Source organism: Orbicella franksi, chromosome 4, assembly GCF_964199315.1.
Source record: "Orbicella franksi chromosome 4, jaOrbFran1.1, whole genome shotgun sequence".
Lineage (NCBI taxonomy): Eukaryota > Metazoa > Cnidaria > Anthozoa > Scleractinia > Merulinidae > Orbicella > Orbicella franksi.
The window spans coordinates 7,363,755-7,382,550 of record NC_138148.1 but is presented as its reverse complement, the minus strand read 5'-3'; the positions used below and the strand labels follow the sequence as shown (position 1 = coordinate 7,382,550).

Below are 18,796 nucleotides of genomic sequence, written 5' to 3'. Positions count from 1 at the left end.
CAAACAGAGGAATCTGGCCATTCAAGCGACGATCACTGCAACCGATACGAAGTGAACCCTGTGAAAGCGAACCCTGCTCTAGGATCAAAACGCGCCTTCTTCGCCCTGGTTATCTTTGTGGCCTTAATATCTCTTCTGGCTCTTCTGCTAACAGCACTGAAGTTTGGCTCCTCTAACGAAGGTCAGTTTACAGGCTAATTGATGTTGGAGAAAACAAAATGTATAATCACCGGGCAATAGCTAATCGCACTGGTACTCAATCTCACACTGGTATTCTAATCTAAACCCGGGCCGTTCGTAGGACGCCCTTTTATTGTCTCAGTTTAACAGAAACCTAAACGCTCTAAGAGCGTTTACTCGGGTTTCGTACCGCACTGGTATCAAATCGTACTTTACGAGTAAGCTTATCGAACACAATAAAAACAAGCAAAAGAATCAGGATACTTTACCACAAGAGTTACGCATAGATGTTTACTATTCAAGTTGCTTCGTTGAGTGTCCTCTTTATCCAATCGCATGTTGTTTGCCTCATCTTCGAAGTTCTTCGCAGCGTAGTTCTCGCTTTTTTTGTCAACATCTGAGGTACACGGCTCAGTGTGACAGGGTCACTAGACGTGTAATTTCACTATTTTTAATATGCCTAAATATTTAACGATTTCATTGCTTCGCCTCATAATTTTGTGTTCAGGAATTTTCCGGTTTTAGTTTAGGTAAACCTACGCATTGCTTCGGTATGTTTCTTTGGGTGTGCTCAAACCACACATATATTAGTCTATTAGTCGTTCCCGTTTATTTTACTTTGCTGTGTTAGTTTGCTGATGAACTTGAGCTTTTAATAAACTGCTCGAAGGAAAAATCCCTGAATCCTCCTCCTTCCTACTCGCATAGCCGCCGTGTCCGGTTACATCAGCATCACAGTTAGTTTTTTAACTCAGTGTTTTTGTTTCGCTTGCTCAGAAACGAAACGGTATTGTTTTCAGGTCAGGAGTGAACTATTTACATAGTGATTTGTAATATCCAATCAGAGTAAAGTTCATAATTGTTAATGTAAATACGGCGTCAAAATTTCAGCCAAAACTCGGTGCATCGCAACAAAATGTGTCATTTGCAACATTTCAATGAAACTCTCGTTTCTCGGTATTATCTTACACAAGAAAACTGCGAACTGGACTTGATAGTGATAGTGAAAAAGAAATATATTTTTGAAGTAGAGACAACGCCACACCACGCGATTTGTCCACCAATGCGATATTTTAAGCCGATGGAAGCAATTAGTTTTGTTTAGTTCAACAAAGAAATGGTACTGTTTTCCGTTTCAGAGTGATTTATTGACATAGTGAGTATTACTGTTATCAGGGTAAACGCGTGTAATTCACAAGGTAAACATGTTCAGCAAAAGTAACTTCTCGAAACTAAATTTTATTTCGTGCCACGGAAAGAAAAGGAAATTAAAATGTCATGCAGGTAGAAATAATTGGCGACTTAAATGTTCCTAAGTCTTGCTGAAACGATGTATTCTAGAGACACGAAGATATCTGTTTCCGTGCTTGATTTAAATGTGATTAAGATCACAACTACAGCGACATAATTTTGGTCAATCAGAACACTTGTCAGGGAGGCGCGGTGGTTAGTGCGCTCGTCTCCGGATCAAGCGGTCCGGGTTCGAGCCCTGGCGGGGGACATTGTGTTGTGTTCTTGGGCAAGACACTTTACTCTCACAGTGCCTCTCTCCACCCAGGTGTATAAATGGGTACCGGCGAACTTAATGCTGGGGGTAACCCTGCGATGGACTAGCATCCCATCCAGGGGGGAGTAGAAATACTCCTAGTCGCTTCATGCTACAGAAACTGGGATAAGCTCCGGCCTGATGGGCCACTTGGCTCGTATGCAGACTTTACCTACCTAGAACACTTGTCAGGAATAACAATCCCGCCCCTATTCTGTGGCTGTTACGGGAAAAGAACACGCGTTTAATTTGGTGCGTTTGGACGATACTACAGATACGATATATTGTGGAAGGTAACTAATTCATTATATTGTAATTTAATTAACGTTGGTATATTGCAAAATAGGCAAAATATGGCTGTTTTATGAGGTTTTCTTCATATCGTAGGTGTCGAAATTGAATTTTCTTGTGAAAACTTTGAACTTTGCTTACGTCAGGCTTTCAAGGAATATAATTCGTAGACTGACCCGTTCCGAAAACGGTCGACATCTTTGTATGTGAGATGAACGTATAAGACGCCATTCTTGCCAAAACTTTCACCGCGAAACATCCCATTCTGTATACGGAAAGATGTCACGTTCTCGTCCCTAATTTCTACGGTCTACGCTAGGAGCGCCCAGGACCATGACCCCCCAGTTTGGCGACCAAGAACGGTTTGCATTTTATGAATCGGGCTTTCCCACGGAGGCCCGAGTAATGAAAAAACAAACAAACAAACAAACAAAAAAACAAATAGCTGTGATTACACGAGGCCTTTTCACCCAGGGAAATACGTTTTCCTGCAGAAATGGGTTTTTCAAGTGTAACTGTTTTACGTCAATATAACTGTACCGGACAAAATAAACTGATAATATATAGATTTAGGACAGCCTAAAAGCGTAGCTCCTGGGCCGGGTTGTTCAAAGCCCGATTAAGCTAACCCAGAAAAAGGTAGAATTTTGATTTGAGTTTTGTAACTTTGCGGTGAGGTTTTCTGTATATTGTTTGGCCTTCTGTTTTGAGTTTTAATAATCACCCTATACACAAAACAAAACAGCAAAAAACATTTGTATAGAAGAAAAAGTTATAATTTGGTTAACTTTTAATCCTGGGTTAGCGTTAACCGGCTTCCGAGCAATCCTGCCCTGTTTCCAACAAGTTAACCTAATATGAGCCCGCGATCCAGTCGATAACCAGCACTTTGTCAGCGGTCAACTTCAAAAAAACAACATGTGACCTCGAGGAGCTGTAAAACAGCGGATGCCTTGTTTTGACAGGTGTCAGTTGATCATAACACGGATGTCCAATATCAAGGAAGTACACGGTAAACCAAGGCTGCATGTCTTTCAACCTATTATTTGCAGTATGGCCGCCATGTTGGTCAACTCCGTCGCCGTCGTCGCCGTCGTGCGTACGCGCCCACGAGCAATACCGCTAGCCATGATAACCACGAGAAAATCAACTCGTGGGTTTCTTTTTCTGATAAGGGAATTACAACCCACTCTAAATGATAATGTAAGCAGCGAAAAGCTTTATCTTTATTAGTTTGCATTGTTTATATGCAATTTTTTCTCAGCTTTTGTCATTGTAATTGTTAATTAGTTACTTATTTTAAATTCAAATTTAGTTGTTACTTCTATTCCTAACGGTTACTTCTGAAGATGTATGTTGAAACATACGAAACGTCAAGTAAATGAACTTGGTTTTTAACATGCGTTTTATTGCCATGTTTATCACCGCAGTTTGCGTGTTATTTCTTTTTGTTTCCTATATGAGTATGGGGCTCCGCTTGGCGACCCTTCGGGCCACCGGAGCTCCGCTATAAACCTTTAAAGTCACAGTACCAGCCCCACTCTACACAGCAAAAGCTGCATTTTAAGCTTGGTCTTATTTAAACAAGATTCTGATAAGACCGTGATGCACAGAAGGGTAAGTTTCAGGAGTCAAATGAAAGGAGTATCGACAACGAAGCAGTCGTAAACGGAGATCTCAGCAGGAACTCACTGAGGAAGCGTCTAAAACCTGAAAATGACACGTTCAGTCTCCGAATCGGCACAAGAACGAGACCAATGTCAGTATATCGCCTCAAAACACCAATGTAAATAAATCTATGAATCTCTTCATAACTAGGCTATTCTACATGTAAAATTTCATATCAAAACGTACATAGTTATTTGGCTTAATAGACGGTAAATAAGCAGTAAATCGATTATCAGAGTAAAATAATACGACGTTCCTCATGTCCTATAACACCAACCGCTAGTCAGCACGTGTACACTTTATTTGTTGTTCTTGTAAACCGCTTTTAATTTCAACGCACTCGAACTGACATTTATTGAAAATATGTTTTGAACGTCCCACCTCTGAGGGCATTTTCAAAACTGTTTTTATCTTGCTTGGCCATCTAAACTACTGTGAGCCGAATAACGTGCATGTCTATGATTTATTTTATTATCTTCTTAACCTTAGCCCCCGGGCGAGGTACTCCCACATATTGGGTATATAGGTATGTTCTGCGGGATAGGATATGGTGTTTGAGGTTCTCTGCCCTTAACTAGGGTTTATTTTTTTAACTCTAGGCCTGTTGGCGTTGTGTTCCTGGCGTGATCCTTAGATAGGGTACCTAACTTGTATCAGCTCAAATTGCAGTGTATAAATGCCTAGCTAAATGAAAAACAAACTCGATGCTCGATGCTCAACTTACAATGTTATAAACGAAATAAAGTTGACCCGTTCACGCCATTCTTAGTTTTTGTTTTCCCCTGAACAGAGTGTCATTTTTCTGGTTTGTGCCTTAAATAGGGTATCAATTTTGCGTTTACTTCATCCTTAAATATAGGGTCAGACCCTTCGCGGCACACACTGCATCCCCGGGTCCTGGCCATTCTGCTATTTTATAACAAACATCCAATTGGTTATTTGACCTACTAGGCGGTAAATATTCACTTATTAAACCCGCGTATATTCAATACCTGTTTAAACAACAATTTCATGTCTTAATTAAATTATACTCCTTCGTAGAGGTAATTTTAATTTAAAAAACCTCCGAATCGGCACAAGAATCGGTACAAGAACGAGACCAATGTTAGTATCGTCTCAAAAAAACAGTGTAAATGAATCATGGCTCTTTATCTCTCTTCATGGCTTGGCTATTCTACAATTTCATAGCAAAACCTCCATAGTTATTTGACTTAATAGACGGTAAATAAGCAGTAAATCGATTATCAGCCTTTAAACAATTTCATTTGTCCCAATTTCTGTAGTCTGTAAAACGTCAAAGAAAAAGTAGACATTAACTTGTAGCTTTTGGGAACTTTAATTAGCTCACCATTTGAACTTCCCCCTGCACTGGTTAACAACTGACTCGATGTTAGGAACCTGGAACTCTCAATCAATGTCAATAATCATCAAAATACCTCTTTGTCAAACAGAAGGCCTTGCAAGAGCAAGCATGCGCACCAAAATAATTTGCCTGATTTCCTTTGACAAGGAATAGTTTGTCAAAATGTTCCTTTTTAAAAGTTAGCCTATGTCCTGAAAATATCCAGCCAAAAGAAACAACGGTAGTAATATAAAACTTAACCGTTTGCAACAAAACCTGCAAGTGAACAATTTGGAGAAGACGGACTGTAATTCACTTACAAGTTCCGACTTTTTCCATAAATTGCTATTTCGATGTTTACAAGCTTAAGAACGAAAACTGATCCAAGAATGTTCTACCACAGGTTCTAAGCGAGTAGTGAAACTTATAATTTTAACACTCAATAGCTTTTGTAAACCAGAAATTTTGTAGCTATGGTTATTTGACCAGCTTCTTGTCTGCGCTCTTCGGCTATTTCAAAACAAACATACTGTAGGTTATTTGACTTAATGGGAGGTAACAAAAACTTAAATACTCAATATATAATTTATAACGAGTATCTATGGTTATTTTACCTCTCTTCAAAAACGTTATCACCCTGAGCTAGCTTGCTATTGGTTGTTTGGTTTTAACAAAAGCAAGAACCAATCATTAGCTGAGAACTGATTGACTTAAAATTCTCCACGGAAGAAGGAAGAAAACCTCTAGGCTTGTGTAAGGAGAAAATAGATTGAATGTAAAGCATCGATGAAAGGGTTTATAAACGAACGGATTCTTCAAATTTTTAATTATCAGTGGTCGTTGAAAGCCTTACTTAGCGTTCGGTTTTAAAACTAAACAATGGTATCGTTGAAATTCCCTGCAGTTGTTTGTCTCGTGTATTTCACCATTTTCGTGAATGCTGGTGAAAGGCCAACTTGCAAGACTGTCCTTGCAAAGTTGGATGAGATCGAAAGCCTATGTCAAGGTACTTTCAGAAATGTTTCTACTTTGCCGATGTATCGAATGGTTTAAATCTGTTGTTTAAACCTTTAAATAGCGAGCAACAATTAACGTACATGTGATTTTTATGATCAGGTGCTGAATCTGACACGTCTGATTGGACAGATGTCTGGTCAGCCATTAAGACTTTGAAAATGAAGTTGGAAACGAAGTTGGAAAATCTCTACGCAGTTGAAAACATCTCAATGTCGCTGCAGCCCCCGCCAGGTAAACTTGCAGCAACCGATCTCATTGGCTCTTCATTCTATCGTTTCTTTGTCCCTTTTCTGTAAAGAGTGCTTTATATGAGTTGAATTTTCTTCATTACAGCCTCTTCTTGCAAGGAACTGTATGACAACGGGTAAGTTAACAGTACAAATGTTTTTCACGTTTATTTTCACCATGCTTCTGACAAGGCCTAAGACACTAAAATAGTGGGGAGGCACTGAGAAGCTTCTGTATGTGGGTAGCGAGAATACAAATGTCGCAGCTAGAAACCACTGATCGATTTTTGTCATGGACTTCCAGTAAATACAATAAAGGTAGAGATCTGATCATGAATTGTCCAAAAATAAAGATTTACTTTAAACCTCTCCAAGGATAACTTTGACTGACTTCGAATTGATAAGCAGTAAAACACAGAATCTTTGTATGATAGAACCTAAAGTAAGTTATTTTCATTTATCAGTGTCCGAGTGAATAAAGCCTACATGTTGCAGACTGACACTGGAAAGATCCCTGTGTATTGTCATATGACCAACCAGGGTATTGGCGCATGCGGAGGAGGCGGATGGACACTGGTCATGAAAACTGATGGCCATAAGGTATAAAAAACTAGATGAAAGCAAACATCCTGGTTTATTTAGCCGTTTTGCTTGGTAGGTGAACAAGGCAAAAGGAGAGTTCAGTAACGTTGTCAGGTTTTTGAAAACGTGCTTTTTTTCTTTCCTTTCAACTAGTCAACCTTCCACTACAATTCCCCAGTCTGGACCAACAAGAATGATTTTAACCGTCCGGGTGGCCACACTGGGTTTGATTTTCAAGAGACCAAGTTACCGACCTACTGGAACACTCCCTTCTCCAAGATCTGTCTTGGTATGAAGATAGGCACTCAGATCAAGTTCATGGTCGTTAACAGGCATGCCAACTCTCTGTACTCACTGATCGCTGATGGAAGATACCGCGCCACCTCACTGGGTCGTAACACGTGGAAGACGTTGATTGGTTCACAGGCCTCTTTACAGCGAAAGTGTAACAAGGAAGGGTTCAATGCTGCAGGTAGTGTTCAGGGCTGGTCCAAAGCAAGAATCGGTTTCCTAGGTAACAACGAAAACAATTGCGCCTTTCCTGACTCGAGAATCGGGTTTGGTACAGGAGGACGTCCTGATGACTCCAACACGTGTGGAAACGAGGCAAAGCACTTAACAGATAATGGAGACAAACACATCAAAGCCATGGGTTATATTTTGGTGCAGTGATGAGAACACTGTATGACGAAGCCCTATCAAAGAATCGTTTGCATAATAGCTCCTATTTTTAGAGAATAAGTGTACTGTAGACTAAATATTAAATAAAATGTGGTGAATGGAAGAAAATGTCGTCGTTTTTTTTTTCACTTATTTTACGGTGTTTATATTGGATTTATTGCACAGAGCTGGGAGAGTTTCTGTTGTCTGCTCGCCATTCTCAGTCGAAGCTACTTTCTGTCTACTTAAAGGAGCTCAGTCACGGTTTGCACAGTTTGAAAAGTTTAGTCTCAATTTTTCAAATTCGTCGTTTGTAATCCGTCTCAATCTTCGTCATCCTTGACCATCCTTGTTCGTTTATGTTTTATTATTATCTCTTTGATGTTTTTCTATCTTAGTAAACTATTATTGTCAGGTTTCCTTTCATTTGAACTGACATTTTTCACCTGGCCAAAAAAACAAAAAAGACAAAACACCGTGACTGAGCTACTTTAAGTAACGGATAATCCTCTGGATTAAAATGAAAATTATGCAATGAAACTAAAAGTTCGCTGTTATCAGTGAAAGTCAGTCATCTGTGAGGAAAATATATCGTATTACCTGAATATCCAAAAATATTCCAGTTTCAGGAAGATTTTATTTGAAATTGGTTGTTGGCTTCTCCTTAATAGCACCTAGTACCACCCCAAAAAGGAGCCAAACTAGCAAAAAGTTAAAACACATGTTAAAAACTTACCTCAAACTAAGCTTCCAAAAATTGCAAGGAACTTAAAATATAGCCAGGACAAAAAAAAGATAGAAAATGACTAAGCACTGTTTTAATCAAAAAGGCTTTTTAAGCCAGCCAGCGCGCGATATTTGAAACGGTCATGACTCATGTTATACATCTTACAAGGCTTGTCAAAAAAATTCTAACGAGTTTGTGTATGTTGCGTGATACAAATAATATTTAAGGTTATTTAGGTGGAACACTTATGCTGTTTTGATCGTTACGACTGTAATGAGTTCTAACAAAAAAACTGAATGTGTTATTCACACAGTCGGCTTTACAGGTAAATAACTATAATCCACTTAATTTCTATCAAATGAGACCAAATCCACATTTTTGTTACGTTTTTTATCCTTTAGAATTGCTTTATCGAGTCCATAGGCTAACTGATAAAGATGTTTCTGTCCTTAAAATTAAGACTTGATTGATTACAAACATGTTCGTTCCTTCATTGCACTTAAAAGTTCCTTGAATCAGAGAATACAGTTTATTTATTCCATTAAAAATCGCAAATTACAATTTACACTACACGAGTATGGCGAAGGCTAATCGAGCGGGAATAGAAAGGGAGGAGGGGGAACTCTCATATAAAATGACGGGGGTGCTCTTGGTACCTTTTAGGGTGTTTAGCCTCAAAAGGTCCACAGCGGGGAGCTTTTGCGGTCCCTTTTAGGGTATTGAGCAGAAAAAATATGACAGGAGATAAAGTGCTATGTAAGAATTGGTATCTCTTGGGGGAGATAAAATTACAAGCCACGCCCACAAAACAGGATCTTGGCACCTCTTACGGTTTTTTTTCCGAAATTTTCGACGAGCACCCCCGTGCTTTTTACATGAGTGTCCCCACCCTAGGGGTATGTGCCACCGGATAGGGTATGGTGTTTTAGGCTACCTATCCTCAAATAGGGTATCATTTTTACCCCTTTTGGAATTGTGTTCCCGATCCTTAGATAGGGTACCTAAATTGTATCAGCTAAAATTCCAGTGCATAAATGCCCAGCTTAACGAAAAACAGTCCTATGCTTGATGCTTAACTTACAATGTTATAGAAACGAAATAAAGCTGACTCGTTCACGCTCTTTTAAGATATGTTGAGAAGAATTTATTCAATTGAACTAAAATTAAAGAAGTTCGTTTCTCGTACCGAAAGCTTACTAACGTGTAGGTAGCAGAGTGCTTTCTCAGTAGCTGTTTTGGTGGTCAAAGGACATCATTTAAGTCTGGCGATCGGTAACTTGACATGCAGCATTCGAAGAACTGAGTGTTTGCGGCAGTTGGCGATTCCAAGGGTGCTCTTAAGCGCCAACAGATCAAATCTTGGTTTGCGACTGTGTCAGGCCAAAACAGACCAGGTCTAAAAGCAGGTCACTTCAAGGGCTCAAAAAAGGTATTTTGGGGAGCTACATGGCAAGCAGTAGGCACCGTGCCTACGAAAGTGTGAATGTTTTGACCTGCTTTTAGACTTATAAAATGAGTTGATTTGGCGGGAAGGTGCATTCCGTGTCGCAACGGTATAGCTACCCATAAAGCATTGCAAGATATATCTGACAACAATGGCTGCTGTACATGTTGTATCTAGCTGACAATAAAGGCTGTTGTTAGCCATGAACCAGAACAATTAAAGTCAAGACTATAGCATATTTGAGGAAAGGCATAATGCCTTCAATTGCGCTGGCTAAAAGATCTCCTCAGGATAGAGATTATCAACGAAAACAAAGCAAAATAGTTTCTAGACGAACTCGCTGGCGAGGTAGATTTGGACGTAGCAAAATCCTTAACTTCGAGATTCCGTAGGATTTTCAGAGTTGAAAATAGCCGAAGAAGGGTTTTCTGCCGATGAAGAAGACATGGAAAAGACGAAAAAAACCGAACAAATTTTACGCGAAGGTAGACGAGTTGATAATTACAATTAAAGTCACTGGACTATGGTAATTCTAGGACTTCAGAATGCGGACTGGACTTGGACTTGTTTTACTTAAAGATGTATGGTAAATTTGTTATGGAGAAATTTCTCTGCCATTTGTTCTGTTAGAGACTACTGACCTAGTGGCCTTATAAACGCTGTAGGTCCCGCCTTAACCCATTCCTAGCATTAAACAGGGTCAGGGTTTAATACTCTTCGCGGCAGATACCCGGGGGAAGCTACCTGGCCGAGATTTACCGGAGTACTTGTCCCTCGGGGATGACCTTTACGTGTAAGAATACGCGCCGTCCGGCATCTAAAATATCCATGATAGATAACATGGCCAGTAAAAACAAGTCATTAGGTAAGCATTTTGAATGATTTCAGCAGAAAACAACAGCCATTTAAATCCGTAGTCGCTCGCTTTAGCTCGCTGTGCGAATCTTTTAAGCCGGCGCGATAATCATCAATCGTGCAATCAGCGGTTTCAACCTAACCGTGATTGCAGGATGGGGAAGTGGTAAGGTTTCAGTCAGGTAATCGGAAGTCGGTTCGAAGGTTGCCGGTTCGAATCCTGGAGTGGGCAGCTTTTTTTCTCCGACCTACTAAAAGGTAGTTTGCGTTTATAAAAGTAAATTTAAATGCTTAAGCAATAAAAGTATTGTAATTATATAAAATAATGAAATAAATCATGGAAGATTAAAGAATTCGTTCATGCTTAGTGTGCGTATATTGAGTTAGCTTGAGCCCATAACCCTCCAACCCTAATCTGGGAGTCTGCTAATGTTTGCGCTACGCGACAACCGGCGAGGAGTAGCAGGGGATGCAAAGGGTCGAGGCACCAGGGTCTGATCCCCGTAGCGAGTTGGGGGGTAGGTGCTTGAGAGGGAGTAGTTGCTTGGACGGTTGCTATGGAAACCGCTACCACAGCGAGGCGCTTTGCACCGAGTCACACTGATAAAAACCGGTGGAAGAGGAGGTAAGGAAAGGAACGGAGAAAAAAGGAGAGGGATGGAGGGGCGAAAAAGCGCAAGAAAACCCGGCGAACGACAGCTACGTGTAAAGAACCAAACGCGGAGACGAATTTATCAGGCGAAACGCCCTCCAACGGAGCTTAAGTCGAGAGGTTGAAACGAGCCGAGGCCTGGGCCTTGCTTCGCTAAACATTATTTTCTGCCAAAAAACTCGACATTAATTCAAAATTTATGGCGAGATTTTTTCTTCGAAAATTACCCAGAGTTCCCTGGGTGTAGGTGATCTTTGAAAAGTCAACACGTGTAAGCGGGAATGTGTTCACGTGATGGCTGTCAAAACATTACCACAGCGGTGCACGTACCGGGATTTTATTGTGATTTGGAAGGAGAGACGAGTTCAGGTCGTTCGCATTGAGCTAAAACTCCTCTAATTGAGAACTCCATCGGCTCATCAGATTCAAGATTGCGACCTTTTGACATACTAAAGGTGAGTTTTACTCAAGCTCTAAATGTTATAGGTTTACACTGGAGCTACTGTTTCATTTTCGGAACAAATTTACCGTTGTCACATGGCACAGCTTCTACTAAAGAGTGGGCCTTATACACTGGTAGCCCAAGCTGCTTTGGGAACCGTCAACATGACATTGCGTAACAACGTTATTATAAGAGTTTGTATGGGAGTTTATTATATGGCTGTGTCTCACAAGGACTGGGAACTACCGAATTTACGAATTTGATTGGCTGAAATCGATATTGACCGCGGTCTAGATTTTCCCATCTAGACCGGCATCTGTAGACCGGTTTCATTTTGCGTTGAAAATGTAGCAAACTAAATACAAAAATGTTCACCATTTTCTTTTATTTTCTTCTCAATCATTTATGGAAGTGCCAAAAAGCCTGATGACAAAAAAAAGAAGTAAAGAGGACGAGCAAATATCGGCAGGTTTAAGTTAAGCTCATCGCCGTTCGCAAGCAAAATGTCAGCAAACCAGTTACATTAAACGAATTAAAGTTTTCTTCTTTGTTTTCTTCTTTGTGTACAGACCTCACTGCGTTCGGTCTGTACTCACGACCTCGGTCAAGATTCTCCCATACAAACCTCCTGCTCGGTTAATAAGAGCTAAAAACCGATCGTACAAAATAGTTCAAAATAGGGGAAAAAATAACAAAATCGACTTTCCTGTCCTGTTGTTTGTATAACTTGTGTTTTTATGGCGTTTGGAGGGGTTTCAGTAGGATTTTAGTGGGTTTTAGCTTCTCTGTATTCCTCTCCCTATAAAGAGAGACAAGTCTCTGTGATGAACATCCTGTCTCGTTTCATACAATATACTCTATCACCACATCCATCGCAGCATCAGATTAATCGAATTGAAAACCTTTAAGTGCACCTAACCCCCAACTTTTTTTTCGCTAAAACGAATCTACTTGTTATTTGAAACACTTCTGCGAAAATATTTTTGGATTCTGTTAAATCCTCGATTTTCTGTGCCCTGACGAAATCTCGAAAATAACACCAAAACGCCGCCATTTTGTTTCGCGACCGAGTTTGAGGAGAATGGGTCCAGCGTTTATTGTGACGTCTACCCAGGAAGGTTGAATATTTCACGTCCTCTCATTTCCTTCAGAATGGGGTAGTCCACATTTGAAAAGCGCACATAAACGCCTTCCAGAGGTGCTATTGCCGGTATTCACATGACGTCACTGAAATTCAAACTACAAAACTATTGATCCTTCTGACATTTTACTTTCATGATGTATAAGAGCAGCTGAAAACTAATATTCGTGCAAATTTTTGCTCCGAATGGGTTCTTGGTTTCGTGATACACTACGCTTGAATTTCTAAGTTTTTGCGTGACGCGGCATTTACATGACGGCTGAGAGAGCTGTCATGTTGGTTAAAAAAGTGACTTATTTCGGGGAATTTGGCTATCTGAACAGTTCTTGTATTAGAAAAAGTATTATTTTAATGTTTTAAGGTTCCTCGAGAGATAAATTTACGCTTTTGAAGCAAAACTCAGTGACATGTTTCTGTTGGTTTCCGGCCGCCATGTTGGTGCCCATCCGGATGGGCACAAGCATGGCGTCTCCATACAAATCTCTATAAATTTGGGTAAAAAGTTTCTCCGCATATCTTGCAGAAGAAACATTGCTGTGACCTGAATCTTGGCGAGAGTCTTTGCATATTTACTTTAATTTCTTTCTTTTCTCAGATTCTGGACTCTATCTATTGAACGGTTTTGATTTTTATTTTGATCTATTTTGAATGGCGTGACACTGAAAACCAGCAATTGGTTATTGCAACAATATCCCAGATTGAAAGAAAGGTATACTGTACAATTTACTGGCGATGATCGGTCAATGGTACCATAAAGACGTAAACGATGGGTTGATTTTGTCGAACCGAAACAAGCCAAGTGAGTCTGTGAGAACCATTGAAGAACTCTCATTGGAATTACTTCCGCAGACTTCCAAACGCTATTTGCAAAATTTCTGCTTAAAGCCAACCAGCAATTTGTAGAAATGCTTATGACAACCTATATCTTCCAATCCAGCTGGTTTTATAGCATAGCCCTCAAAGCTGTATGATCAGTCACTCAAGAAGCGTCACGACCGATATACTGCGATGTTAATAGGTCGCAGCCGTACGCCGCCAACCAACACTCATTTCTCTTTCGATTTTGATAAAAGTCGAAGATTGATAAATTTAATTACAAGATAGCAAAACTGTTAGACTCACAGAGTTTTTGAAAGGTTTGGAAATCAGCAGTGCGATATACATTCTGTGCAATGTAGTGTCGAAAATATGACCGCGTAACACTATATGCGGACCGCTTAGGGAACACATTCTTTTCGCTTATCCGACGAATTTCACTGCACACTGTCAGAAAAATTTACATTGGTTATTTGGAGTTACGACCTAAAATGTGTGAAAATGTGAAATCGGTAATTGTATGAAATGTTTCCTTCCGCCATGCTTCCCACAGCTTCAAAAATACAAGTCCAAACAATTCTGCGATTTTCAGTCGATCGATCCGAGTGTTTTGGTTGAGCTCTCTATAGTCACAGTCAAAGTGTGGGCCAGGCCAATACTTAATAGAACTGAGTCAAAACAAGCTTTATATCCAATGAGGTGATCGACTAAACGTTGAATAGAAGCTCGCTTCGCTTCAAATTTATAAGAACAAAGAGCCGCTCAAAGAAGACGCCACAAGAGTACCTACGTCCGGAGGTCATCAAGTCTCGAAAACTGCAACACTTACGTCGCTCTTATAAACATGAAGCATCCCAGAAAGTAAAACACAAACTGGAATTAATAGAACAACCATACCTTGACAAAATACATTCTCACTAAGAGCAAATGTAAACGGGTTATAAACACGCGTGGGGATCTTGTGTTTAGGTGACGAAATTACCATCCAGCTCACTCAAAGCAGTCCTCGAGTTTTCTTTCCTGCTTTTCGTTTCCCTGCTCCTCTACTTCGTATCTAGCTTTCCATTCCTTATTTACAAGCAGCTCGTCCGCAAAGAAGTCTTCCCCGTTGTCACTTGACACATTGCAAATTGCTCTTAAAGCTCTAAGCAGTGAAGTTCACAGTTGTCGAGCGTGCTCGATCGAAGTTTATTTTGGAATCTTCCGAAACGAAACTTAACTCTGACTCCAGTAGCTTCCAGTGACGAATAAGAAATGATTTTGAAAAAAGACTTGGACTTTTAGTCCCAAAATGCACTGGACCGATCAGTTTCATTTTCCATTTTCTCGGGCAAAAACGATAATACAGAGAGCTGACTGAGGCGCCACTGTGTTTGGTTCCTGGGTAGCCGCCATCAGCAACCCCCGCCCCAGACTCCCTAAAACGTGGTCGTTAAACACTTCAAGCGCGACTTTGAAAGGGCATAGAAAATCCAGGATTCAACCAAATTCAAATTTTTTTTCACCCAAATGCTTCCAATAACAGGTGGATTCGTTTTAGCGAAAAACATTTTGGGAGATTAGGTGCACTTTAAAGCAATACTTTGCTATTGGAAGCGGATTTTTTAAAGCAACACTTTATTAAGCCGCTTATCGCTCACGTGTCAGTGTTTCGTTACCCTGACAATACGCAAATTAGTTGGAATTTCAGAGAAAATTCTCAGATCTTGGTGGCGTTTTTCAAAGCGCCCGCTAAAAACCCAAGCAAATTTTTAGATCTCGTGTAAGAAGAGCACTTCGACACTTTATAGCCATAAAATGAGCTCCATTTGACTCAGGCCACATAACGAAAAGTCTTTTTGTGATTATGGACTAAAATTTGCTTTAAAACAGCTGTTGTCAAATCTTCATCAAAGGATGTGTTTTCCGCAGTGACAGCTATCATCTGCAACCGAAAAACAGACAAATATAGAGCGCAGAAAACTTCTTCTTTTAATATTAGTATCTAATTCCCGAAGATATATTCTTATCTATTAACGCGAGGACATTTTTGCGATGCTATTTTTTGCTAATTTATTCGGCCATTTTTCGGCCAGAGAGAGCGCAAAATCCATTTTCCCAAATATTCCTGAAAGAAAACCGTATTTAGAAAAATGAACCCCAAAACCTTTGAAAACTCATAAATACCTCCGTATAAACTCCAAAAAAAGGTTAGTTAGACCGTGGCCACGCTTTGCTCGTTATTTCTGTGCATTTGTTCTTAATATATTTCCTGATGATAACACAGTGCCATCTTATTTATTAGCTCTTTTACAATGAAATACAAGAAAAAAATTTAAACTTAATAGAAATAAAAAGCCTTTTTTTATTGCTAAACAAATAATTACTTACATTGCCTTACTCTACTTACAACACGACACAATACTTAACCTACTTACAATACACTACATTATCGTTATTATCGTAATTATTATTATTATTATTATTATTATTATTATTATTATTTCTAATGCTTTTACTGTCTTACAAACGTCACTTACAATACATAAAAAAAAAACCTATTTACAATACTTGGCATTACCTTACTTACTTACAATACGCAATAATTACCTATTATGACTTACACATTTCGTTACTTAAGGAATTACAATACAATGTAATTACTTAATTATAGAAAAAAAACAGCAACCTAAACAAAAAGACCTCGCAACAAATTACTTAGGGAAACGCCTTAAATGGTGAGAAGGAATTTCCACTTCTGTTGAAATTCCCTTTCACCATTCAACGTGGCAGCAATATATTTTTCTACCTCGATTTTATCCTGCACTAATGAGATGAAGTGGCTGAAAACGAACATTGTATTATTTAGAGCGTTGCTATAAAGAAAGTATTTGCCTAGCATTATGAGGTGGTTGAGTGTCAAACGGTGAGTATAGGGACGAGTAATTCTAAATAATACCTCTGGCTCGGAGAGAAGTAAACTCGCGTTACTTACGGTAGAATACCAACTTTGGAACTTATACCAAAAGGAAGACGCTTGCGGGCAGCTAATAAACAAATGACGTATGTTTTGACTATCAGAGGGACAGAAAGGGCAGGATGGGGAGGCTACCTTGTTCATTTTGTATAATATACTGTTCGTGGCTAAAATGTTGTATAATTTTGTGCTGGAACATTGCCAAGTTAACTTCTTTTGTGGCTGAGAACGGCAGAAGATAACTTTTATTTCGATTCCCTTTTGTGATGCCGCAAGATAAGGGTTTTTTTTTCTGAAGTGGGTGGAGGAAGATTTTCTAAGGTTAACAGTTTATCGTATAACATCTTGCCCGTTATAATACAGATTGGCGGCGGGGGTGTTATAGAGTCGCCAGGGATAAAAAGCCATTTGTGAGAGGGTATACATCAGATTGTCATTCTTATGTCATTATTGTCTACATGTAGAAATTATTCCTGCTAACATGGGGGCTTGACAGGTGCAGGACTATTATAATATTAGGTTTTTCATTTATAAGGGAGCCATGACTTTGAGGCATAATACAGTAGTTACCGGGTCCTCAGCTTCTTGAAGGACCCTAGTCAGCCCTGCTATTTTGGATGCCATCATAATTATTGATATTGCATGGTGAAGTGGAATCTTATTACTTTACTGTACGTAAGTTGTGTTCCTGAAAGTACAGTATGTCCCTTTATCTTTAGTAGTTTCAGAGTGATTCTCTTTGCTTCGACATGCTCCGAATAAAATATAATAGCTAAACTCTTGTATATAAACAAAAACAAAGGTGGTTGACATAAGGACCTTTAAGGAGAGTATTAGATGGCTCCAATGCATTGGGAACGATTAAAAAAAAATAAATCAGTAAAAGCGCACCTCACCCAGATTTATACATCTGGGTGAGGAGAGGCACTACGAGAGTATGAACACAATGCAATGATCCACAATAGGGGTCCATTGCACCAACCATTGGGTCATCGTGCCTCCTCCTCCATAGGGTTAGAGTGGAGTTTACCCTAACATGACAGTTATAAGTCTAATAACCTTCTACAGGGGCAAATTTCAGTTATGATAGTTATTTGCTAGCTCTATAAACGTGTTTATTTCCTCTTTGTTTATGTTCCATAGAGAAAAGAAATCATCGATATATCTTTTCCAAATGAGCGACTTTAAGCGGCGTCGGTTAATGATTTCTGTTTCTACCGCGGCCATGAAGATGTTGGCAAATGAGACTGCCATTTTTGTACCCATTACGGTACCATGTGTTTGAAAATGATTTTTCGTCTCCCAGCAGCCTGTCACTTTTCATGAATCCTCTAAGATACGTGTTCATTTTGGGGCGAGTCTGCCTAAGCTTGTCCACCAGTTTGCTACGTCACAGGCCTGGCTCGCAGCAGGGTTGAACATCAGCAGTGTGATGGTAACGTAATTGGCGAAATCCAAATGCATCCTGTAGTCACTTTACTTAGTCTTTCCACGCTAAGAAAGTGACCCTGGAATGGCCCCAGCTTTGTATTGGCTCATATCCAATACCGAACTCATTTTTCAAATACTTATGCTTTCCCGCCTTATCCGGGTTAAATGGTCAAACTATTTTAGGCGTATTGGCGTGGCGGAGTATGCTGAACAAAAACTTCAATAAACATGAAGACATGTATCTTGAGATGCCCGATCGAATGCATACCAAAATAAAACGCCGTGTTGTTCTCGGTTCCGCTGAGGACCTACTTCTGACCTAGACCTACTTCTACTTCGTACTTCTACTTATTGCGTTGGAAAGCGTACATAAATGCACATTTATTAAGAAATAAAAATGATTGATTAAAAATGATCTTACACGTCATTTGTGACCCTGGGATGGACCCAGCTTTGTATAAGCTCATATCGGGCTTATCTTTCAAATACTCAGGCTCTCCTGCCTTATCTGGGGTGAATGGTCAAACTATTATAAGCGTACTGGCGTGGCGGAATATGCTGAACTGACTGAACTAAACATGAAGACGTGTACCTTGAGGTGTCCGATCGAATGCTTACCAAAATAAAACGCCGTGTGGTTCTTGGTTCCGCTGAGGACCTACTTCTTAGTCCTGGACCTCGTGCTTGCGATAAAACCTGGCGGAGAAATGATTTTATTGCGTTGGAAAGCGGAAAAAGATCTTCCACGTCATTTGTGATCCTGGAATGGACCCAGCTTTGTATTAGCTCATATCGAGCTTATCTCTCAAATACGCATGC

The 18,796-nt window shown here is 39.8% G+C and overlaps 1 long non-coding RNA gene and 1 pseudogene across 2 annotated transcripts in view; one reads left to right on the top strand and one right to left on the bottom strand.

The window, feature by feature from the left end:
* LOC145484479 (uncharacterized) overlaps window positions 1-18,796 on the bottom strand; it is a 154,267-nt gene that overhangs the window by 130,560 nt on the left and 4,911 nt on the right. The window lies entirely within an intron of this gene.
* On the top strand, window positions 5,907-7,526 carry LOC145485092 (putative skeletal organic matrix protein 5; annotated as a pseudogene). Its single transcript, XR_014049141.1, has 5 exons — window positions 5,907-6,033; window positions 6,144-6,275; window positions 6,345-6,408; window positions 6,736-6,871; window positions 7,007-7,526. The product of XR_014049141.1 is annotated as a putative skeletal organic matrix protein 5 (transcript).